Genomic DNA, 12,307 nt, shown 5'->3' with positions numbered 1-12,307 from the left:
TAGGGTGAATACCCGCAACATCGGCGGTTGGACAGGATACATCCAAGAATGCCAGAAGACTGGAACAGTTAATCAGAGGGAACACGCCACATTCTTGAATATGTGGTTAGAAAAATTTATCTTCTGTGGTCGATCAGTAGGACCAACCAACGCTTTCCTCCCTGCTGCTGAACTCTTGGCCAATGGTGTAAGATTCCCTCTCGGCCGATACCTTCTGAGCTCCACTTATCATCTTCTTCATCAAGTGTCTCAGAAACTTCTGCTTGGCGAACCCATCGGCAACTTAGGAGGCCCATGGTGGTTCATCAACATGTGGCTGAATACCCATATGCACAAACGGTTGCAATGGGACTTCTTTGCCCAACAATTCCCACGAGAAATTGCTGAAGACCATGTGCTTGGGGATGAGGAATCGGCAACACGCTCACCTCTCAATTTTGGTGAAGCTATAATTGTCCTCCCTGGAACAGAAGCCAATGAAGACCAGATCGGCAGATTCTTTCAAAGCTTCTACAATGGTCTCTCTCGTGATCATAGGGCCTGGGTGCCTTATATTGACGAAGAAAACAGATTCCCCCTTCTTTTCAACTTTGCCGATGACACTCTGAATCAAGATAATGAGCTCATGATGGCTATCATTACTCCCAGGGCAATTCCAGTGAACACATTCGGTAGCGGGAAAAACACTAATATCACATATGAGTTTTACAACCCATCGGCAGTATCCCGTCAATTGGCTTTTGGGCAACTGCCAATCAAACTTTGTTTTGCCGATGTGATCAAACCCAGAGAAACAATCACCTGCGGAACAGATTGGAATAGGGTAGTGCAACTCTCCCCCGATGCCGATACTACAAATGTCGATATATCCGTCTAGGACGCCAGTATCTTTCATCACCGAATCATATAAGCAATGGTGGCGAGAGTGGAGGGAACAACTGTTTGCAACATCGGCTCACACATATCAGGCACATGATCGACCCTGAATACGCCATTCCTGATGACGCAGTAAGTTCCTTTTAGCTCCCTTCCGCTTTTTCCTTTCATATATCGGTAACTAACTTTCTCGTGACAGGTTAACAACCCAGCACCAACTATGAGCAAAAGTGGGAAACCCTTCGATCTTCGGCCTGTTTCCCCGATATCACCGATCGGCTACAACGCCCCCACCTTAGCCGCTTTGACTCACCAGAAGATCCGTACCAAGACCATCACCTCCAAGTCCAAATTGGCTACATCTAGGGCCACTCCATCGGCTGCTGCTACAACCTTGGTCAAGGCATTCAAGGTAACAACCTTGTTTATTTCTACTTATGCCGATCACAAACTGTATTAACATTAATCATCAGGGGGTAAGAGCCGCTGCTGGATCGTCATCGGCAATTCCTCCGATATCAAGCACCACTTCTTCTAACAAACCTTCAGAGGTATCCCCTTGATTTCACATTTCATCTGTTAAATATCATACCTTACACCTGTTTTGCAGCAACAAATGGGTACATCAGCAAGCGTACCAGATGTCCAAGCTTCACAACCAACAAGTGCCGATGCCCCCCAGCCAACCGTTGCCGATGCCCAAGCAAAGCGCAAAGCCTTGACAGATGTCGAGGCACAGCCAAAACGACAGAAGTCCACGCCAACCCCCACATCTGCCCTAATGTCATCGGTCATCATACCCCAAGAGCCAACCACCGATGAGGTTGCAGAGGATATCCCATCGGCAAGCTCAGCCGATCCCCCACACGGCATACTCCAGGTTGCTTCCTCCTAGTCAAGCACAGGAAATTGCCTTGAAATAGGTAAACCGATTAACCTAGCTGATTTACAATACTCATACTTATCCTTAGCTGACCTCCTTTTCTTTTCCTCAGGAACAAGACTCCCCAAACAGCCTATTCTCCTTTGCCATTGACGTCTCTGACGATGATGGAGAGGAAACAAGTTCTTCCCTTGCACTGGGAACAATATTGGCAGAAACTAAGTCCAAGTTGGAAGCTCTCCTGAAGCTTGTTACAGCAGGATACCGCCCAACTGGTAGATGACTCGGACCCTACAAAGGCAATTTTCAAAACAAGTCCAGTGGCCAGGTCCCTGCCGACATTGAAGAAGTACTCTTCCCAGCAGCCCATTTAGAAAGCCGCCAACTGCAATATCAACGGGCTGCTCAACGTATTGCCGATAGAGCAGCTCAGGCTCAACTCAAAGAGGAGATGCTACAACTGAAACAAATTGCCTGATGAGAAGCACAAGGGCATCGGCAACTTGCAGACTTCGGGCGCTGAACTTAAGCAGAAAATCTTAGATTTATCGGCAAAGAAGATGGCTCTACTGGCTGAATTGAAAGAAGTCGAGGCAGCCTTAACTCATGCTCAACAAGAAGAAAGCCAGCTACCCAATGCTATCAAGGCCCTTCAGCAAGAAAGAGACACCCAGGCTCGCAAAGCTTTGGCCATGAAGAAAAAACTCAAGCCTGTGGACGGTGCTGCCGATGAAGACATCAAAGAAATGAAGGAAGTCGACCAAATTCGCCTGCGTGCGATATTAGCTATCCAATCCTTATTAAATTTGTAAATCTTATCTATTGCATCGGCACTTTACGAGACATTGACATCCTTGTATAATTCTAGCCGATAGGACTATTATCGGCACTTATACTTTTATGCATCCATCCAGATACTAGGGTAATATTTCTTTAAATATTTTCCATTTAACGCTCTGGGAAACACGACCCCTTCGAGGGTTTCTAGAATATATGCGTTACCAGGAACAGACCAATTTATCTGATATGGACCTTCCCAATTAGGAGACCACTTTCCAAACTTTGAACTTTTAGTCCCAATCGGTAAAATCAATTTCCAGACTAGATCTCCATCGGCAAACTCTTTTACCTTTACCTTCTTGTCATACCATCTGGCTACTCTTTTTTTATTTTCTTCAATGCTAACTAAAGCCCTTAACCGATGACCCGCCACATCTTCCAACTCATCCTTCATAAGAGTATCATAATCATCGGCTGTCAGCTGATTTTGAGAACGTATTCGTCTAGAGCCAATTTTAATTTCCCAAGGCAATACTGCGTCATGTCCATATACTAACTGATAAGGCGTTACTTTGGTTGCACCATGACATGACATCCGATATGACCACAAAGCTTCATTTAATACTGTATGCCACCTCCTAGGATTTTCTTCAATTTTCCGCTTAATGAGTTTGATGATCCCTTTGTTAGAAGCCTCAGCCTGACCATTAGCTTGAGCATAATATGGAGAAGAATTTAAAACTTTAATTCCCATACCCACAGCAAACTCATCAAATTCTCCCGATGTAAACATAGTACCCTGATCGGTAGTGATAGTTTGAGGAATACCAAATCGGTAAACAATATGCTCTTTCACAAAATCGATCATGTTAGCCGATGTCACCTTTTTTAAAGGAATTGCCTCAACCCATTTTGTGAAATAATCGGTAGCAACCAGAATAAATTTATGTCCTTTGCTTGATGGCGGATAAATCTGACCAATGAGATCAATAGCCCATCCCCGAAACGGCCAAGGTTTAATTATAGGGTTCATAGCCGACGCAGGCGCTCTTTGAATATTACCAAACTTTTGACACCCCTGACATCCTTTAAAATATTTAAAACAATCTTCAAGAATAGTCGGCCAATAGTATCCATTCCTTCTGATCATCCACTTCATCTTGAAAGCCGATTGATGCGCTCCACACACTCCTTCATGAATTTCACCCATCAAACTTTTCGATTCATCACTGCTAACACATCTGAGTAAAACTCCATCTATAGTTCGATAATATAATTCATCATCGAGGAGCACATACTTGGTAGCTTGGAACCTTATACGCCTTTCAACCTTTTTACATGGATCCTTTAAATAATCGACAATCTCCTTTCTCCAGTCATCGGTATCGACTGCCGATGTTAGCACTTCCTGAATAGGCTGATACCCTGAGGCATGCTGAGCTAGTCGATTAGCCTCCTCATTATGCAATCGAGGAATGTGTTCAAGACGAAAATCTCTAAACCCTTTCAACAATTGCAAACATCTTTCATAATACGAAATTAAAACTTCACTTCGGCATTCATAAATCCCAGCCAATTGATTTATAACTAGCATAGAATCACCAAAGATTTCAACAGCATCGGCACGTATTTCCTTCAGCAATTCTAACCCTTTTATCAAGGCTTGGTATTCAGCCTGATTGTTTGTCGATGTAGCAACAATCGGCGATGAAAACTCATACTTCCTTCCTTGAGGTGAAATCAACACAATGCCGATACCTGCTCCTTCACCACATGTGGACCCATCGAAGAAAAGTGTCCAAGGAGCAACCTCTAGAGAGTCCACTGCATTACAATGCTGAGTGACAAAATCAGCCATAACCTGCCCTTTAACTGCCTTAGTCGATTCGTAACGTAGTTCAAATTCTGATAATGCTAAAATCCACTTGCCGATTCTACCACTTAATATCGGCATCGACAGCATATACTTGACTACGTCGTCTTTGCATATGACCGTACATTCGGCAGATAACAAATAATGTCTTAATTTGACACAAGAAAAGTATAAGCACAGACATAATTTTTCGATGGCCGAATACCTTGTTTCAGCATCCACTAATCTTCTGCTCAAATAATAAATAACACGTTCTTTCCCTTCAAATTCTTGAATAAGAGCTGAACCGATAACGGTATCATCAGTTGACAAATACAACCTGAAAGGTTTCCCGTGTTGAGGTGGAACTAGCACCGGAGGATTTGTTAAATATTTCTTAATTTCATCCAGGGCTAACTGCTGCTCAGCTCCCCATACAAATTCCTGATCGGCTTTCAATTTAAGTAATGGACTGAAAGCCTTGATCTTACCCGACAGATTAGATATGAATCTTCTGATGAAATTAATCTTACCAATCAAAGATTGCAATTTAGTTTTATTGGCAGGAGCAATCACCTTGTTAATTGCATCAAAAGACCTCCTACTGATTTCGATGCCCCGCTGATGCACCATAAAACCCAAGAATTGTCCTGCCGATACACCAAATGCACATTTATTAGGATTCATCTTCAACCCATGCTTCCTTGTGCACTCCAATATCTTTCGTAGATCGACTAGATGTTTTGTGATATCTCCAGACTTAATCACTACGTCATCAATGTAGATCTCCACTAATGTGCCGATGTATTCATGAAAAATAAAGTTCATAGCCCTTTGATAAGTAGCACCGGCATTTTTCAAACCAAACGTCATGACTATCCACTCAAACAGCCCTACATGACCTGGACATCTAAAAGCAGTCTTGGGAATATCTTCTTCAGCCATGAATATTTGATTGTAACCTACATTACCATCCATGAAGCTGATAATTTGATGTCTGCTGCAGCATCAATCAACAAATCAGCAATCGGCATTGGATAGCCATCCATCGGTGTGGCTTTGTTGAGATTCCTGAAATCAATACAAACACGAAGTTTTCCATTTTTCTTATAAACAGGAACCACATTAGAGATCCACTCTGCATATCGACACTGTCGAATAAACTTTGCCTCAATTAATTTAGTTATTTCGGCCTTAATGTCAGGAAGTATATTAGGATTGCATCGGCGCGCTGGCTGCTGATGTGGCCGAAATCCAGATTTGATAGGTAACCGATGTTCAACTATCGATCGGTCTAATCCAGGCATCTCAGTATAATCCCAAGCAAAACAATCTTTATACTCTTTTAACAAATCAGTCATTTGCTGCTTACACTTGGAATCTAACTTAGCACTAATAAAAGTAGGTCTTGGCCTATCGCCATCACCAATATCTACTTCTACTAAATCATCCGCCGATGTGAACCCTTGACCTAATTTTCCATCATCGGCAAACCTATCCATTAAAATTCTTCTTCAGAACCGACTGCTTGGATCGGTGGAATTTCATAGTCAGCAACTCTAAGGAACTCTCTTTCCCAAACTTCTCCTGATATGCATCTGGTTCGCTCATAAGTATCTGATTCTGCCGATGCGATGATATAAGAGGAATCACCAGGAACAACCTCAATCTTATCCCCAATCCACTGTACGAGGCATTGATGCATTGTAGAAGGAACACAACAATTAGCATGAATCCAATCCCTCCCAAGAAGCAGATTATATGCACCCTTGCCATTAATAACAAAGAACGTCGTCGGCAAGGTTTTGCTGCCAATGGTCAATTCAACGCATACTGCCCCTTTAGCCGGTGACACATTGCCTTCAAAATCCTTTAACATCATATCGGTTTTGGTCAAGTCTTGATCTCCCTTGCCAAGTTTCTGATACATCACATAAGGCATAATATTAATCGCAGCCCCTCCGTCAATGAGTATCTTAGATACAGGCTGCCCATCAACTCTACCTTTCACAAATAAAGCTTTAAGATGTTGTCTCTCGTCATTGGTAGGTTTCTCAAAAACAGCTATCATTGGATCTAGTGTCAACTGAGCTATTTGATCAGAGAGAACAACTTCTTCCTCATTATCAGATAGTGCCAAAAACTCCATCGGCAACATGAATACCATATTAACATCTGCCGATGGACCCTTATTTTTGTGTTTTACCTGCCACTGCTGATGACCAGACCTCTCATTGGAGGAATTTTCCTCTCGGTATAAATCCTCCTGATGCTCACGTTGCATCCTCCTTCTCTGTGTCTTTGTCAGACCCTCCGGGCACCATCGAGGAAACTTGGTTTTCCAAACCGGCTGATAACAGGTCCTAGTTGATTCTACACGGCGTATATTAGGGTCCCTGTAGAATATTTCCTCATCGGGAACTCTTGCGTTTGCCATCTCCTCAAGCTCCTCTTGATTCCTTGGAAAATATCCAGCGCGTTTACCAAGCCTCTCATGTACACTTAGTCTGCCCCCCAGCCGATCATGCACTGATGCTCTGCCTCTGATCGGCTCATTGATAGATAAACCCTGATTACCAGGTTGAAACCTCCTTTCTGACCGATTGACCTCGTAATAACCATTGCACTCAGGGCAATTTTCAACAGTTGGCAATTTAATACCTTCTTCCCAACAATGGATGAAAAACGGGCACCTCCAATGATCTTTATGCCGATGCCATTCTTCCCGACGTCTCTCTTCTTGCTGTTGTCGATATCGGTCATTTCGCTGACGCCAACTCTCCTGCTGCCTTCGATGAGTAATGCCAGGTCGAAGAGGATTTTTGGAACTACTGCTTTCTCCCAGCAAACCCTTACTTTTTACATCATCGGTAGTTATCCGATGTTGGGGATCCACTGACGCGTTTTTCTCAGTAGCCTCTGACGTTAATACCTTAGTCTTCCCTTTGGCCTCTAACATATTTGCTAGAAAAGGATGTTGATCAATTTTTATCGGCTTCTGGGCCTTGGAAGTACCAAACTTAATTCTCCTAGATTCAATAGCCGATTGTAACTGTTGCCTGAACACCTTGCACTCATTTGTACTGTGTGAAGTTGCATTGTGCCATTTGCAGTACAAGATCTTCTTCAACTCTTCTGCCGATGGGATCACATGATTAGGTGACAGCTTAATTTGGCCCTCTTGAAGCAGAAGATCAAATATTTTGTCGGCCTTGGTGATATCAAAGGTAAACTTTTCTGGCTCTTTTTGACCAAAGGGACAAGATATCGGCTTTTTATTCTTAACCCACTCAGCTAAGCCGATAACTGGTTCTTCATCAGAATCAGAATCTCCCTACTTCTTCAACAAATGATACCTTTTTACTCCAATTCTTTTTAGGTTCAAAAACCCTAGTATCTTGATCAGAGATCCTTTGCACAAGATGACTGAGGCTTTCAAACTCCTGAGAAGCATATCTGTCTTTAAGATGTGGCAATAACCCTTGGAAAGCCAGATCGGCAAGCTGCCGATCATCCAGCACCAGACTGTAGCACTTATTTTTTACATCTCGTAGCCTTTGCACAAAGCTTTCTACCGATTCATCATTGCGCTGTCTCAATTTTACTAAATCGGTAAGCTTCTTTTCATGGATTCCAGCAAAGAAATACTTATGAAATTGTTTTTCTAGATCAGCCCAGGTAATAATAGAATTTGGTGGTAATGAAATGAACCACGTAAATGCCGATCCAGACAAAGATGATGAAAATAATCGAACTCTTAATTCATCTCTGCTAGCTGCCTCTCCACATTGAATAATGAAGCGATTGACGTGTTCTATTGTTGATGTATCATCCTGCCCCGGAGAATTTAGTGAAATCTGGTACCTTGTACCGATTTGGGAGAGGAATTAAATCATATGCAGGAGGATATGGAGTCCGATAAGAATAAGTATTGACCTTGGGCTTTATCCCAAACTGATCCTTCATAATTTCTGCTATCCTATCGGCCCAAAAAGCATCAGCCTCCTGATGACGAACTGGCTGAATTTCTACAGGAGGTGCCTGCTGATATCCCTCCACATATCTTTGTGGCCCACGATCTCCAGCAATCGGCATATTTGCCGTTACTTGTGGTCCATTAACCTGTTGGAAAGGATTCATCGGCTGATGCTACCGATGCTTGATTCTAGGAAACCAGCTTGCATATGACCTTGTTGAATCCCTGCAACCTGTTGATTTTGCTGAACTGTATGTTGAACAGGTAACTGATCCTGACCAACCATTACTAGAACTCATCGGTATAAAACTTACCGATGGCTGGTAATTTGCTGACATTGTTGGATAATTATAACCAGCTTGAGGCATGAACTGAATCCCAGTTTGACTCATAACAGGGGCTTTCTGCTGCATCGGCAGTAAGCTTGCCGATGGATTTGAACTGGGTGTTTGAACCAAAGGCATCTGGAAACCTCCTGGAGTTGGTTGCACAGTAGTTGCTGTGGCATATTGAGGCACTTGGGCCATCGGCGAAACAACCGATGGTATAGGAGCTTTTCCTACTGCGTCAAATACTTGAGGTAACCCAGGATTGAAAGCAAATGACTCCGGAGGCATACCATATCCCCACCAATTAGCAGGAATCTGGCTATTCTGAGACATAGGGCCTGACATAGCTGATGCCGCTAGATCTGTATTAAGCTGAACTCGTCCTACCGAATCTGATCGTATCAGTGTAGATTGAATATTAGATAAGCCTGCCGATACTGGAGGAGAAGTAACTTATGTACCCACAACGGCCGAAGGAGCCGATGGAGTATTAACAGATGCTGGTTCTGGTTGATGATAGGCAGACCCAACGTAATGCGGTGACGCTTGTCCTTCTTTGAGAGTTTGAACCACAGCATTATGAACAGTATTGGACAGTACATTGGAATAATTAATCAAAGCATGATTTACTACAGAATTAACCATCTCTTGAAGTTTACCAGGATGGGAGTCAAAGGTAACCTGCCGAGGCAACGGCAAATCTTGCTTCTGGATGACTTGTCCACTCTTGTTCAAGCTAAACGATTTCAGACAAAGTTGCATGTATTCTTCTACAGCTTTTTCCATAGCCTGCCTCTGCTCTTCCTTAAGATCTTCTTCTGATATCCGCGATAATGTTCTCTGAATTGATCTCGGAATTGAACATATTGATCGATTGATTGGTCCCACCGAGCGTGCCAAAAGATGTGTTGATGCAAAAGTGGATCTGCAAACACAAAGGGCTAATACCCGAATCGATATCCAAAGCGTGCCAGTCGATTTGACCTGTTAATCGACAAGGATGAAGATACGAGCACTTTGGTCCTGACAACAGCGATACGCCCGGAAGTCACTGGCCAAGAGGTACTCACGTGGAACTCGAGAATCGCCGAAGGTTGCACTACGATGCAACTCGCCGAATCAATGAGAACTCGTAAAAAGAAAAATGTGCAAATTGACGAAGTCGCCGAAAAGTAAGTAGATGCAAATAGGAGTAAAAATTGGTTTTGATATTGATTGATATCTGTTTTACATTTCCCTTCAATCTATATTTATACCCTGATCTAAAGAGACATAACCAAACACAACTAGGACACCAAATCCATACCTAAGGAAATACGTGACTCTTACATGAATCATGTTCTAATAAATACAGAAAAGGAAATCAACTCCTATCTATTTCCCTGTCCGCCTCAATTACGATGGAAATCTCACCAACCTCCTTTCCATCGGCATACTTCCTGTTTCATCGGCAGTAGTCTTCAAGCCTTCCCTCATCGGCATCGACAATAACACCTCCAACCTCATCAGCAACGCCCAAGTCTAAATTAACCTTTCCATCGACCACCACCAGTCATCGGCAACCATCTTTACAAGCTGACTTTCATCGGCTGTCAGCGTATACAGTAACTTTCCTCCTGCCGATTAGTCCACTCTGATCATTTTGACGCGTGCAAAAAACGGTGTCAACACCTGCAGATCTCAAACAGATTTTATGGCCTAAACAAGATCTCGATCAGCGCCAGATCGTATCAATTTTGCCTGAGCAAGAATATCTTGGGTTTCTTTCAACTTTGAATCAGTAAGGGTACTTACAGACTTGGCCTGATTTTGTGAAGTACGGAGGGTGTCAGTCATCGCCTCCCTATCCTTCAACCAGGTTTCTTTTTCACAAGCAAGAACTGAAAGGACGCAAATCAACAACTCAGAAAAAAAGAGAGCAAAACCAAGGGAAAAAGCAGTCGATCAACAAAAAGATCAACTTACCAGCCAGTTTCTCCTTCAAGTCAGAATTCTTAGCCTGAGCGGAGTCACGTGCCTTCTCAGCCTCAAGCACCTTGGCATTAAGGGTGGCCTCCATCAGAGCATGCTGCTCCTTCTCATAAGTCAGGACAACTTGAGCCTGAGCCAGCTCATCTTCCTTTCTTTTCAAATTAGCCTCAGCAATGGCAGTAAATTGCGCCTCATGAGGACCGAACAAGACATCCTGATCTTGAAGTAAAGACAGCAAAACAAAAATATGTGAGACAAAAGCAGAAGAAACCAACATCGAAAGTCAAAAAAGAACTCGGATACCTTGAGCTCGACGCCATAAGCACCAGAAAAGGTTTCCCAAGAAGAAACCAACTTGGCCAACCATTCAACTCAGCCAAGCTGAGCCATTTCCTCTCCTGAATGAGTTAGCAGAAGAGTACTCGGCCCAGATGTTGACGGCCGACCAGCATCAGCAGCAGAAGCAGGGGGAGGGTAGTTATCAGAACCTTCACCCACTACCTCATCAACTCGAGAAGCAGCCTCGAGGGAGTACAATAGAGATGACCCAAGTGGCAGACGAGCAGTAGCAAAAATGCCCGAGGGACTATCCACAACCCGGTGCTCCTCCTGAGAGGACACCAGGGCCCCAACATTCTGTTCCTCAACATGTGGCTCAAGAGGAGCAACACGAGGAGGAGAAGCTACAAAAAGAGAATTATAAGTCTACAAGGATATAGAATACATAAATTATACAAGAGACAGAAAGGCAAGGCAGAACAAGAGCTCACCAACAGCAGATTCTTGTAAAGCTTTTTTAGCTCCAAGGGCTAGAGAAGACGAGGCATCCTCAGAAGGCCTACAATGAAAAAGAACTTGGGTCTATCAAAAACAGAATAAGATATCAAAATTAGAACAACCAGGAGAAAAACTTACTTGATGACCTTCTTAAAATCACCAGCCACCTCTAAGAAAATGAAGTCAGGAAGTGGCACGGGAAACAAATCATCCTCAACCACCTCAAAGGAGGGGATTGGGATGGCCTTCGGGACAGAAGTAGAAGCAATTGTTACATTTGGGACACAAGGAGCCCATGCACGACTACAGAAAAAAGAACTCAGTCAGAGCAAATCTTACAAAATACAAGGGCACTCGAGAAGTAAAAACTTACGAACAAAGATTAAGGGGGACTTCATCATCAGTCACCTCCTCATCAACAGCGATAGACTGACCATCTATCAGAAGACAAGAAGAACTCGGATGAATACACAAAAGCAGGTCAAATCAAGACAAAGCCAGGAAAACAACTTGGGAAAGGCTCAGCGCAAGCTCACCTACGAGAATATTACCTATTGGAGGGTGTTGACGAGCTAAACGTCGCCTCTTGGGCAAAGACTGCTTAGAAGCAGCCTCAGTCCGCTGCTTCCTAGATAACAGGATATATCGAGCAGTCCAAGGATCAGGAACATACTCAACATAGGAGTGTTGACCTTCAAATAAGCCAATAGACAACCTGGCAGAAGAAGAACCTGGCCCTGAAACAATGGTTTCAACCACATTGCCAGCAGCAGCGACAACATCATCTTCATCTTCTTCAGCCTCCTCCTCGGCCACATCATCAGCAGCAGCAGTAGGGACAACGAGCTTAAAAGCCTGGCCAT

The 12,307-nt window shown here is 43.4% G+C and overlaps 1 long non-coding RNA gene across 1 annotated transcript; it reads left to right on the top strand.

Moving 5' to 3' along the window:
- The first annotated feature begins 911 nt into the window (after positions 1-911).
- On the top strand, positions 912-1,410 carry LOC136511831 (uncharacterized). Its single transcript, XR_010772869.1, has 3 exons — positions 912-1,008; positions 1,076-1,288; positions 1,350-1,410. It is a non-coding gene; the product is annotated as an uncharacterized lncRNA (long non-coding RNA).
- The last annotated feature ends 10,897 nt before the right edge of the window (positions 1,411-12,307 follow it).

The sequence above is a fragment of the Miscanthus floridulus genome, chromosome 16, assembly GCF_019320115.1.
Source record: "Miscanthus floridulus cultivar M001 chromosome 16, ASM1932011v1, whole genome shotgun sequence".
NCBI lineage: Eukaryota > Viridiplantae > Streptophyta > Magnoliopsida > Poales > Poaceae > Miscanthus > Miscanthus floridulus.
This window is presented reverse-complemented; position numbering and strand designations above follow the sequence as displayed.